This window comes from Xiphias gladius, unplaced genomic scaffold, assembly GCF_016859285.1.
Source record: "Xiphias gladius isolate SHS-SW01 ecotype Sanya breed wild unplaced genomic scaffold, ASM1685928v1 HiC_scaffold_678, whole genome shotgun sequence".
NCBI lineage: Eukaryota > Metazoa > Chordata > Actinopteri > Istiophoriformes > Xiphiidae > Xiphias > Xiphias gladius.
Genome location: NW_024402385.1, coordinates 37,126 through 49,872, shown reverse-complemented (window position 1 = coordinate 49,872; position 12,747 = coordinate 37,126). Strand labels below are relative to the sequence as shown.

The following is a 12,747-nucleotide window of genomic DNA, read 5'->3' as shown; positions in this document are numbered from 1 at the left end:
GATTTCATATATTGATGAATTGCAAATCCCTGTTTTCACAATTTCACCAAGTCTGGTTGTGAACTCTCTGCCATCACTACCACACGGTTGTTTTTAATTATTCTCTCGTTTGAACTTGTCCTTCATTTCATCTTTTTTCTCCAAAATCAAATATTAATTTTCACAATAGAATGTTTGGTGGGTCTTTTTTTTTTTTTGTTTGTTTTTGTGTTTGTTTGTTTTACAATTTGACTATATCATCGAATTCAGAATTTTCGTTGACAGCCCTGTTTTCCACACATAGGCTCTACTTGAGCGGCCTGCTCCGGTAGATAAAATCACTCTCTCAACTTGAGAAAATCAGTCAAATTAGAAGGCCTTATTTCACCATCTCGTTGGGACTAGATGCTTCTCAGCGGCAGCTGCCTAGCTAGCGTCTAGTGTCTGAATGTGAGGCGTTTAGGGGATATCTGTAAATTGTAGCTACAGAAAAGAACCGGGTTGCACTTTTTCCCCTCTAAACTGCACGATTCTCTGCGTGAACATCGGTCACACCCTGCACCACCCACCGCCACAAGTAAATTCTCACCCTGTGGGAAACACTGCATAGGCCCTATTTTTATTGAATATAGGCTATTTATTTTATATAAATTTTCATTTAAATGTTTTGCAGCTGGATATTTTCAAACAGGGAAGGAAACAACTGTCATTGCATCTTATTTCGGTCTGTTTCCGTAAAAGTGCTTGCGACGTCTTACATGTAGCAAACTTCATAGAAAATACTGAGATATACGTATGTATGGCCATTCAGCCTAGAAATGTGGAGATATGATTTTTGGTCCTTATCGCCCAGCCCTATGCATATGTAAAGCTCTGCTCTTGTATGTCTGTTTTAGGATTTTATGATGCAGCAGACTATGCTGCGGGTTAAAGATCCAGTGAAATCCTTGGATTTCTACACCAGAATCCTCGGCATGACGTGAGTATTAGCGTGGGCTTCACTTCAGTGAACTCTAATTCAGGCTTAATTGGTATTGAAACACAATAAGATTTGACACAACAAATATTTTACACTTTTCAACTGTGTGTGTGATTGTGTTGATGTTGATGTTGAAACAGTTTCTTATTCATAAACTGGACTTTGTGACTTAAGTTAGGTTTTCTCTCCGGTTTGTAAATTCTTGCAGGCTCCTGCAAAAGTTTGACTTCCCCTCCATGCGTTTCTCTCTCTTCTTCTTGGGCTACGAGGACAAGAAGGAGATTCCTAGAGACGTGAAGGAGAAGACGGCCTGGGTATTTTCCAGAAGAGCCACCATTGAACTGACACAGTAAGGGTCTACATCCTAGAACGAGAGCTGTATGGCCGCGCATGAAATGATGAGAATAACCTTCTGTGGTAAAAATCCAGATGTTTCATATTTTAGTTTTTGCTTTGTCCGTTCCACTGTTGCGTTACAGTACACAGTGGTGGAATATTTTGAAACCAGCCTTGTCAGTTCCACTTAGTGTTGGAAGTCATCTAAACCGCTTCAGTCCTCATCGGTTGCACAGGTAATAACTACCTTGTTCTCTTCATTTCTGCTTTCACCTCCTGTACCCCTGCTCCTGTCCCTCTTGTCAATCAGTAACTGGGGCTCTGAGTCTGACGAGAGCCAGTCTTATCACAATGGAAACTCGGATCCACGTGGCTTTGGTGAGATTGCTGTCTTGTTGTACAACCAGTCAGTTAGGACCGAAAAAATGAAATATGTAGGTGCATGTCTGTATGTTTGTGTGTGGGCTCACGGAGGGAACAGTCACAGTCTACCTGACTTTTTCACAGGACACATTGGAATTGCAGTTCCTGACGTTTATGCAGCCTGTAAATTGTTTGAAGAGCAAGGAGTCACATTTGTCAAGAAGCCAGATGATGGTAAGATGTGTCATTTTAGTGAATATAAGGTTTATAGACAGATTAAATGGATAAATCTTGACAGCTTTATAATTAGGATGCACACTTGTGGAAACTGAAGTTAATAATGTTTATGTATCTAACATCATATGTACAATAAATTTTCTGTCCCCCTCCCTTCTCTTATTTTTTTATTCTCAGGTAAAATGAAAGGCTTGGCCTTCATTCAGGACCCTGATGGCTACTGGATTGAGATCCTGAGTCCTAACAATATGGTGTCCATTACTGTAAAACTGACAAGTGCATACTTGTCTGCTGCAGTGCGTAGAGGCCGGACCTGCTGTGGCTTCACTGGGAGAAAAGAACGTTTGGGTTTAGCGAAGAATTTAGCAACCTGCGCCAGAGAGCCGAGGGCAAATGGAGCGGGATCAGTTGCACAGTGACAATGGGTGTGCCTTTGCGTGGGCTGGACTAGTATCGGACAGTTGATAGGCAAATAGATTAAATACCAGAGTTATCGCTATGAATGGCAACTACTTCGTGCAGCTGTCGAGTTTGTCTGTCATCAGTTTGTACGTGTTTTCAAAAAGTCATGCTGAAATAAAGCGGTATTACTGTTTAATAAATGTGAAAGCCACCAATCAAAAGAAAAGGATTTGTTATTTCTTTTAGTTCTGAGAGACAAAGAAATAGTAATGGTATACTTGCCAAAACAATCAAGGCCACATCAGTCAGGATTATGATTATTGCAGCAACGATGAGGAGACTTGGTTCCGGATGTGCAGTTTAGTCATAAAGGGGAAAAATGCGATTTACAGTATTTAACCTTTTAAGAATTAATTGTAAAGTCAAATCTTTAAGAAATCATTCCCACATTAAAGACTTTTCAAAAAAAAATTAAAAAAAAATCCCACTTTGTGCAGTCAAGTAAATTAAATATTTCCACTTTCATTTATATTATTAAATCAGTTAAAAATTCAACATTATCAAATCTCAATTTCTCCTACTAAATATGAATATAAAATATGAATTTTGATGAATTTCTGACCCAAAAAATAAATTTACTTGCTGAGATCTTAGGATAAAGTTGTGCGTTTTTGTAAATTTGAACCAAATAAAAAATGAACAAAGCTTAGAATTATATTTACAATTACAATTTTCAATAAAATAATGCATTTTACTATTGTAATATTTCAATCTCAGCTGCGTTGCAGGCACCGAAAGGGACTCCTCATTTAGGCCTATTAATCGGTGAAACTATGTATCTGATTAAATAGACGTTAAACTCACCATGACGCTTAGAGCTGCTCCATGTAGACACACTGTGGCATAGATGGTTTATGTGCCTGCCTTTTAAACAGGAATTGGGAGTTCAAATCCCAATAGTACCTTTATGCTACAGCTTTGTTGCATTTCTTAACAACAGGAACACTAAAATCACTTTAACATAAGGTCCAGTTATTGTGGTCATAGGTGAAATCCCACAGAGCATGTTTTAGTCCTTCTGAATATTTCTTAAGACGTTACTGAAGTACTTCTCTGTAAAGGCTAACACGCTTTACTTGAAGAATTACTCAGAGAAGGTCTCAGGCTGTAGGTGCCGTGGCTTAGTTGGTCAAAGCGTCTGTCTAGTAAACAGGAAATCCTGGGTTCGAATCCCAGCGGTGCCTGTGTAATATTTCTGTGTTACACGTCTTGACAGTGGGAACCAAAATATCACTTTAATGTCAGGTCCAGTTTCTACAGCCACATGCAAAACACGACGCAGCCAAAAAGTTGCTAACCGTGGTAGTGTGAACTGCGGTCAAGAATTTATATCCAGTGTTAATTCAGCCAATAACTATGTCGGCTGCATGCCTTTGCACTGGAGGTTTATCATCAGGACTACGACTGCCTTAGTGAAAGGGGGCACCACTTTGTTTGGATTTGTCTGTTGATGAGGACTGTGAACACAAGAGGACTTCCTGGTCTCGCTCTGCTTTGCATCACTGAACACGGTTGACTTGTGAGGATAAACGCATTTGAAGATTGAGTTTGTGTACGTGGTGGATATCCCGGTGAATGACTCGGACTGTCGTGTATGCGCGCTGCTCTGATTGGTCGGTTGAGGTGGAAATGAGATGATGTGGGAAGGAATAATACCGCCACATAATGCACAGCCCTCTTTCAGCCCTGTCTTTGAATGAGGAGCGTCCACTGCGCTGATCTCCCTTTGTTGGTGCCATCACTTTTGTGAACAGACCGAAATAAGATGCAATGACAGGGTTTCCTTCCCCTGTTTTACCATAGAAGCACTTTATTATTTATTACGTAAATTCCCATGAGAGTTAAATCCTTAACTGTGCTGTATGATGGTATGTAGAGACAGGCTGGTGGACATATACTCCAGGCACATAGCTGTTTATTTTTCTGTACATCTGTTAACCTTAGCAGCTTTTCATTTTTGCTTGCAATAATATTTTAATAGATGATACTAAGAAACATTACTTTATGCATAAATGTAGTAAGAATGATTCTTTCTCTTACAACAGAGAGTTCATCCTCAGCTATTTCTTACCAGGAAAAGGGGACAAACTGACTATTTGTCTGGCTTGCCGCTCCTCTGTTGTAGCACTTCTCCCATATATCAGTGAAATTTGACTTTGCAGTCATCTTTAATATGGTTTGACTGACGGTGGCCGTCAGTTGCCAGAAGTCCCTCTGAGTGGACCTAAATGAGTGAATGGATAGATGGATGGATCAATTGATAAATAAATGACACGGTTTGTATTTATTGCATTGCGTTGCAATAAATGTAACGTACACAGTGATGCCTGAACCAACTCTACTTTGAAGCCTTTCTGAGGAAAAACATGGAGAGAAACATCACCAGTCTTCTCCTCATCCACCAGGTCTTCGTCCTTCTCGCTCCTCCACGTGCGGCGACTTCAGACCCGAACATTTCAAAGGTTGTCCACGTCTCCCATTGGAGGACCTGGTTTGCTTGCTCCTAACTACTGCAGAGAGCACTACAGTGACTTGGCCACCGTCGGAGATTAACCAGCTTGCCACGTATGAAGGCTGGACCGGTGTGTATAACGGGTCAGATAGTGTATGGAAATGGTCCAGTGGAGCTGAGAATACCAGATCAGTCATCTGGGATTTTGGTGAGCAGGATTAGAAGGAAGATAAGTATATTTACTGAGTGCCTTTCTCAAGTCTGGCTTCGGTGTACGCTTTTAATGTGTTCCACAATTTAAGGGATTCAAATGTGTTCTAATGAAAATAATTAAAGAGCTTTTGACCTTAACTACAATGACTCTTGGCACGTTTGAAATGTTACTGTAGGACTATTTAGCCGTGCTAACTGCATATATATGGCAATGCCGGTCTGTCAGCTGGTCGGTCCACCACTTTGGTTAAGACTGAAACACGTCAACCACCATTGGATGGATTGAAATTTGGAAATTTACTTGAACATGATCCTGTGTGACGGTGTGTTAGAATATTTGGTGGATGAAATGATTATTATGTTTACCAGAATGCTTGTGGTGTATGTCCATGTAACTGTTATTTCAGAATGTCTCCTTGTTCTTGTAGATGAGTGTTTACGATGCAATTTATATGCATTTACATATAAATGTGTGTTGAAAACTCGTTTGATTCCCCACACCCCGCTGTTACTGTGAAAATGGCGTGGTGGAACCACTGGGTCTGATGCGCAGAGCACACACACGTGCTGCGAACTGACTAGCTAAGTCAAAATGCCAGTCAGCAACATTCAGGGGCTCAAAGGGAAAGGCAGTGGCCAAATTTCTGGTCAAAAAAAAAAAAAAAAGGAATCTGAAGAAGGTAATAAACCAGGTAATAAAGAGAGAAAAGGGGACAGGACAGTAAAAATCAAAAATCATTTCAAAAATCCAATAAACATGGACTTTTTCGTTGAGGGACCAAGCTTTAGCATACAGCTGTATGAAGCTAATGATAGATGTGAAATGTTTTTTTGTTGTGCACATGCATGACTTATTCAATTACACCTTCTAATAAGCCAGAGGTCTTTTTCACAGCAGACATTCTGACTTCTCAGAGTTGGAAAAGCACAGGAGCAACTAGTAACATGGCTGCGTTGTATTCAAACGTCTCAGTGAGCCATGACAGCGTGACAGTGAGCCATCCTTCATTTTATTGTTCACACGTCCAAATGTGTACTATGAAAAAAGCCTATCTAGTCTGTGGTTACGGATGCTCTGCGGCTCTGTTTCAGCAGTGACGTGGCTAAGAAATGTTGAAAGAAAGAGATCCGCACACGCCATTTCATTACTTGATCGCTAAGGCATATTAAGGATTTGTAACCAACAATGAAACCACTGGTTACAATTCTAAAAGCCCTGCCTTGTGAGACAGCAGAACCATTGTTTATCTGTTGAGTGGCTCTGAAGCATCTTCAGGGTCATCTGCATCACAGCTTTTACAATCTGAAGGTAGCACACACATGGAAATGTCCATTTAAAGTGCTGGTATTACACACACACACATACACGCTAACAAGAACAACCTTACAACAAGATAAACGTTTGTTGTCGTCATGTTTCTTTATTGGAAGAGAGAGGCTTGGGGAAGGGTGTAGGCAGTGGATTAGTTTTTCTCTCTCCATCGAGTTCAGTCAATCACCTCCAGTGTGTGTGTATTGCACCGACTGGTGCGATGGATGGTCATTGCTCCTCTAGTCCAGGTGGAGGCGCTGTAGGGCCAACAAACAGCACTGGTTTCTGAAGGGTCTCCGTCCAAATACAGAAACAACGACGGAGCTGTTGTATCGTATGAAGACATGATGTTTGACCGTGTGTGTCTTGTCCCAGTTGTCAGCGGATCAGTATAACGACCGGGTCCCGCTGTATTACTCAGGCTGCACTAGAGCGTCTATTCACAGGCAAGAACCCGCTGGGGGCGTCGACCTGCTCCGTTCCCGACCTGGGCCCGTGGGAGTACCGTGCCATACCACACCACACCACACGGCCCAAACATGAAACTAAACCTGTATTTTTATGAAGATTCATTTCGGATTCTTTCTTCAGCGACTGGCAGGAAGTTGTAGGAAGTAACTACATACTCTACATTTACTCAAGTACTGTACTTAAGTCCCAACTTGAGACGTACTTTTCTAAATCAGCGTTTCAATTTTGGGCTATTTAGGCTTCTACTCCACTAAAATTCAGTAGAAATGTACTTTTTACTCCGCTACATGTCTTTGACAACTACACGGTAAAGGCCTCAATGGTTAAATGTTGAGCTCTGTCCTTCTCATTGTGACTGTCAGAACAGACACGTTATTAGAACGGACATGAAGGTTCCACGTTCGCCATGTTTGCTGTTGCTAGGTGCTTCATTGCAACAGAAACAACCTTCCAACGGTCGGAAAAAGACGGTTTTCCTACTTTCACTCGACGATTTCGTTGAAAAGGAGACAGTTTGCATCTGGACATCTACTAAAGACCTGCTGTCACCTACAAGAGGGTTTTTTTTCATGGAAGATGGCAGATTTTGACACGTTTCAAAGCCATGTTGTTTTCAATGTATTTTGATATTGAGACTTGAGAATCTTCAGCATTCTCCTCTGCAAATGTCAGGGTTGGCAATATTTTCAGTTATCAGTGTAAATGAGTCAAATGGGACTGACGTTTGACTGTTTTGACTGAAGCTTGCATAAGAAACCAAAAGCTGCTTTCTTGGTTTGTTTTATTGTCCCTCAGAAGTCACCAAACTGTTAAACAAACAGGCAGGCTGACAAATACGAATAAATATAATGTTTCCTATCCTTCAAATTTCTGGATAATAAAATGTATTGATAATAATTGGTATTGGTTGCGCCATTCAGCATTTGTGTGATGGAGTGATACTATCTTGCCCAAGCTTTTCTGTGTGTTAATTACTTGACACACAGAAAAAGGAGAAGACATTTTATACAACACAACTCTGCAAGAAATGAGCAACAAATATATACTAATAATATAAAGCATCCAGACTCTTAGCAGGACAAAGTGAAATAACCTAACGTGCATGAATGGCTCGAGTTATGTAATGTTTTCTTAAACTCAGCTGTTTGGGCTAAAAGTTCAGATATTCACAGGGCCAGTGATATGTGAGGCTTTCATACTGTATGTAAGGCCTCTTTCAGTAGTAACACTTACCTGTTTGTATTTAATGAAATCAAATACATTTACATTTCAATTACAATTAAATACTCATATACTTTGTGCTAAGTATAATGCGTGACTTTTATTTTGTGAGTTTTATTGGAAGTATTACTGCAGCGTGGTGGTTTTGATTCAATGCTGTGATGACTTTTCCATTAGGTTATTAGGGTAAATCAGTTCCTGGTTTGTTTATGTGATGTGGAGCATAGGTTTAAAGGTTGTGTTTGTTTCCACCTTCAGATGGAGCAACGCTACCTGGACGATGGTTCTCATTCAAAACCCCACGGCCCCCAATTGGTAGAAAAGTAGCACAAATGGTTGTAGCGAGAGGAGCTGTGATAGTACTAGCAACATAGTTAAAAAAGTTAAAAACTGGTGCAGCCTGTTACAGGGGTCCAAACTGGGTAGGAAAAGAAACTGAACAGTAATAGAAAAGGAAGTATTACAGTAGGGAAGAGAAAGTATGTGAAAGAGAAGAAAAGACAAGAAGGAACATGAATAAAGAAAGGAGAGGGACCAAAACGAAGAAATGTTTAAAGAAGAGAAGTGAAGTGAAGAGAAGGGGGAAGAAAAGAAGAGAAAAAAAGGGTGAGATGAAAGATACAACAGAGAAAGAAGGGGAGGTGGAAGGGAAATAAGACGTGTGAACCCTCTCACGTAAAAGACAATGATTTCATGTTATCATCAGATTTTCAAAAAACGATGAATAATAACTTTGTTTACCTGATTTGTAAAGTCTTTAACTACAACCTGCTTGTTTTCCATTTGTCTATTAATAAGAAGGAGGAAAGGAGGAGGAGGTGGGAGGGAAACATGATGTTTGAACCCTCTCACGTAAAAGGTAATGATTTCATGTTATCATCAGATATCATATATTGATAAATTGTAACTATGTTTACCTGATTTCTGAAGTGTTTCACTACAACCTGCTTGTTTTCCATTTTTATATTAATGAGGAGGAGGAGAGGATGAGGAGAGGAGTAGGAGGTGGGAGGGAAACATGACGTGTGAACCCTCTCTTGTAAAAGATAATGATTTCATTTTATCATCAGATTTCATATATTGATGAATAATAACTTTGTTTACCTGATTTTTGAAGTTTTTCACTACAACCTTCTTGTTTTCCTTTTTTATATTAATGAGGATGAGGAGAGGAGGAGGAGGTGGGAGGGAAACATGACGTGTGAACCTTCTCACGTAAAAGGTAATGATTTCATGTTATCAACAGATTTCATATCATGATGAATTGTAACTTTGTTTACCTGATTTCTAAAGTCTTTCACTACAACCTGCATGTTTTCCATTTATCTATTAGAGAGGAGGAGGAGAGGAGGAGGAGGAGGTGGGAGGGAAACATGATGTGTGAACCCTCTCACATAAAAGATAATGATTTCATGTTATCATCAGATTTCATATATTGATAAATTGTAACTATGTTTACCTGATTTCTAAAGTCTTTCACTACAACCTGCTAGTTTTACATTTTTATATTAATGAGGAGGAGGAGAGGAGGGGGAGAGGAGGAGGAGGTGGGAGGGAAACATGAAGTGTGAACCCGTTCACGTAAAAGGTAATGATTTCATTTTATCATCAGATTTCATATATTGATAAATTGTAACTATGTTTACCTGATTTCTGAAGTCTTTCACTACAACCTGCTTTTTTCCATTTATCTATTAGAGAGGAGGAGGAGAGGAGGAGGAGGAGGAGGTGGGAGGGAAACATGATGTGTGAACCCTCTCACGTAAAAGGTAATGATTTCATGTTATCATCCGATTTCATATATTGATGAATAATAACTTTGTTTACCTGATTTCTAAAGTGTTTCACTACAACCTGCTTTTTTTCCATTTATCTATTAGAGAGGAGGAGGAGAGGAGGAGGAGGAGGAGGTGGGAGGGAAACATGATGTGTGAACCCTCTCACGTAAAAGGTAATGATTTCATTTTATCATCAGATTTCATATATTGATAAATTGTAACTATGTTTACCTGATTCCTAAAGTCTTTAACTACAACATGCATGTTTTCCATTTATCTATTAATGAGGATGAGGAGAGGAGGTGGAGGTGGGAGGGAAACATGACGTGTGAACCCTCTCATTTTAAAGATAATGATTTCATTTTATCATCAGATTTCATATATTGATAAATAATAACTTTTTTTTACCTGATTTCTGAAGTCTTTAACTACAACCTGCATGTTTTCCATTTATCTATAAGAGAGGAGGAGGAGGAGGAGGTGGGAGGGAAACATGATGTGTGAACCCTCTCACGTAAAAGGTAATGATTTCATGTTATCATCAGATTTCATATATTGATGAATTATAACTCTGTTTACCTGATTTCTAAAGTCTTTCACTGCAACCTCCTTGTTTTCCATTTTTCTATTAGAAAGGAGGAAGAGGAGGAGGTGGGAGGGAAACATGATGTGTGAACCCTCTCACGTAAAAGGTAATGATTTCATTTTATCATCAGATTTCATATATTGATAAATTGTAACTATGTTTACCTGATTTCTGAAGTCTTTAACTACAACCTGCATGTTTTCCATTTATCTATTAATGAGGAGGAGGAGAGGAGGAGAGGAGGTGGGAGGGAAACATGACGTGTGAACCCTCTCATTTTAAAGATAATGATTTCTTGTTATCAGCAGATTTCATATATTGATGAATTATAACTTTGTTTACATGATTTCTAAAGTCTTTAACTACAACCTTTCTTGTTTTCCATTTTTCTATTAGAAAGGAGGAGGATGAGGAGAGGAGGTGGGAGGGGAACATGATGTGTGAACCCTCTCACATAAAAGATAATGATTTCATGTTATCATCAGATTTCATATATTGATAAATTGTAACTATGTTTACCTGATTTCTAAAGTGTTTCACTACAACCTGCTAGTTTTACATTTTTATATTAATGAGGAGGAGGAGAGGAGGGGGAGAGGAGGAGGAGGTGGGAGGGAAACATGAAGTGTGAACCCGTTCACGTAAAAGGTAATGATTTCATTTTATCATCAGATTTCATATATTGATAAATTGTAACTATGTTTACCTGATTTCTGAAGTCTTTCACTACAACCTGCTTGTTTTCCATTTTTTGTTATAGAGGAGGAGGAGAGGAGGAGGAGGTGGGAGGGAAACATGACGTGTGAACCCTCTCACGTAAAAGGTAATGATTTCATGTTATCATCAGATTTTATATATTGATGAATAATAACTTTGTTTACCTGATTTCTAAAGTGTTTCACTACAACCTGCTAGTTTTACATTTTTATATTAATGAGGAGGAGGAGAGGAGGGGGAGAGGAGGAGGAGGTGGGAGGGAAACATGATGTGTGAACCATCTCACATAAAAGGTAATGATTTCATGTTATCATCAGATTTTCAAAAATGATGAATTATAACTCTGTTTACCGGATTTCTAAAGTGTTTCACTACAACCTGTTTGTTTTCCATTTTTATATTAATGAGGAGGAGGAGAGGAGGAGGAGGTGGGAGGGAAACATGACGTGTGAACCCTCTCACGTAAAAGGTAATGATTTGATGTTATCATCAGATTTCATATATTGATGAATAATAACTTTGTTTACCTGATTTTTAAAGTGTTTCACTACAACTTGTATGTTTTCCATTTATCTATTAGAGAGGAGGAGGAGAGGAGGAGGAGGAGGTGGGAGGGAAAAATGATATCTCAACCCTCTCACGTAAAAGGTAATTATTTCATGTTATCATCCGATTTCATATATTGATGAATAATAACTTTGTTTACCTGATTTCTAAAGTCTTTCAGTACAACCTGCATGTTTTCCATTTATCTATTAATGAGGATGAGGAGAGGAGGTGGAGGTGGGAGGGAAACATGACGTGTGAACCCTCTCACGTAAAAGGTAATGATTTCATGTTATCATCAGATTTCATATATTGATGAATAACAACTTTTTTTAACCTGATTCCTAAAGTCTTTAACTACAACATGCATGTTTTCCATTTATCTATTAATGAGGATGAGGAGAGGAGGTGGAGGTGGGAGGGAAACATGACGTGTGAACCCTCTCACGTAAAAGGTAATGATTTCATGTTATCATCAGATTTCATATATTGATGAATAACAACTTTTTTTAACCTGATTCCTAAAGTCTTTAACTACAACATGCATGTTTTCCATTTATCTATTAATGAGGATGAGGAGAGGAGGTGGAGGTGGGAGGGAAACATGACGTGTGAACCCTCTCACGTAAAATGTAATGATTTCATGTTATTATCAGATTTTCAAAAATGATGAATTATAACTCTGTTTACCTGATTTCTAAAGTCTTTCACTGCAACCTCCTTGTTTTCAATTTTTCTATTAGAAAGGAGGAAGAGGAGGAGGTGGGAGGGAAACATGACGTGTGAACCCTCTCATTTTAAAGATAATGATTTCATTTTATCATCAGATTTCATATATTGATAAATAATAACTTTTTTTTACCTGATTTCTGAAGTCTTTAACTACAACCTGCTTGTTTTCCATTTATCTATAAGAGAGGAGGAGGAGGAGGAGGAGGAGGTGGGAGGGAAACACGACGTGTGAACCCTCTCACGTAAGGGGTAATGATTTCATGTTATCATCAGATTTTCAAAAAACGATGAATTATAACTTTGTTTTCTGATTTCTGAAGTCTTTCACTACAACCTGTTTGTTTTCCATTTTTATATTGAGGA

General features: G+C 39.0%; 1 non-coding gene across 1 annotated transcript; it reads left to right on the top strand.

The window, feature by feature from the left end:
- Positions 1–3,466: 3,466 nt before the first annotated feature.
- trnat-agu lies at positions 3,467–3,540 on the top strand. Its single transcript has one exon. It is a non-coding gene; the product is annotated as a tRNA-Thr (tRNA).
- Positions 3,541–12,747: the final 9,207 nt, after the last annotated feature.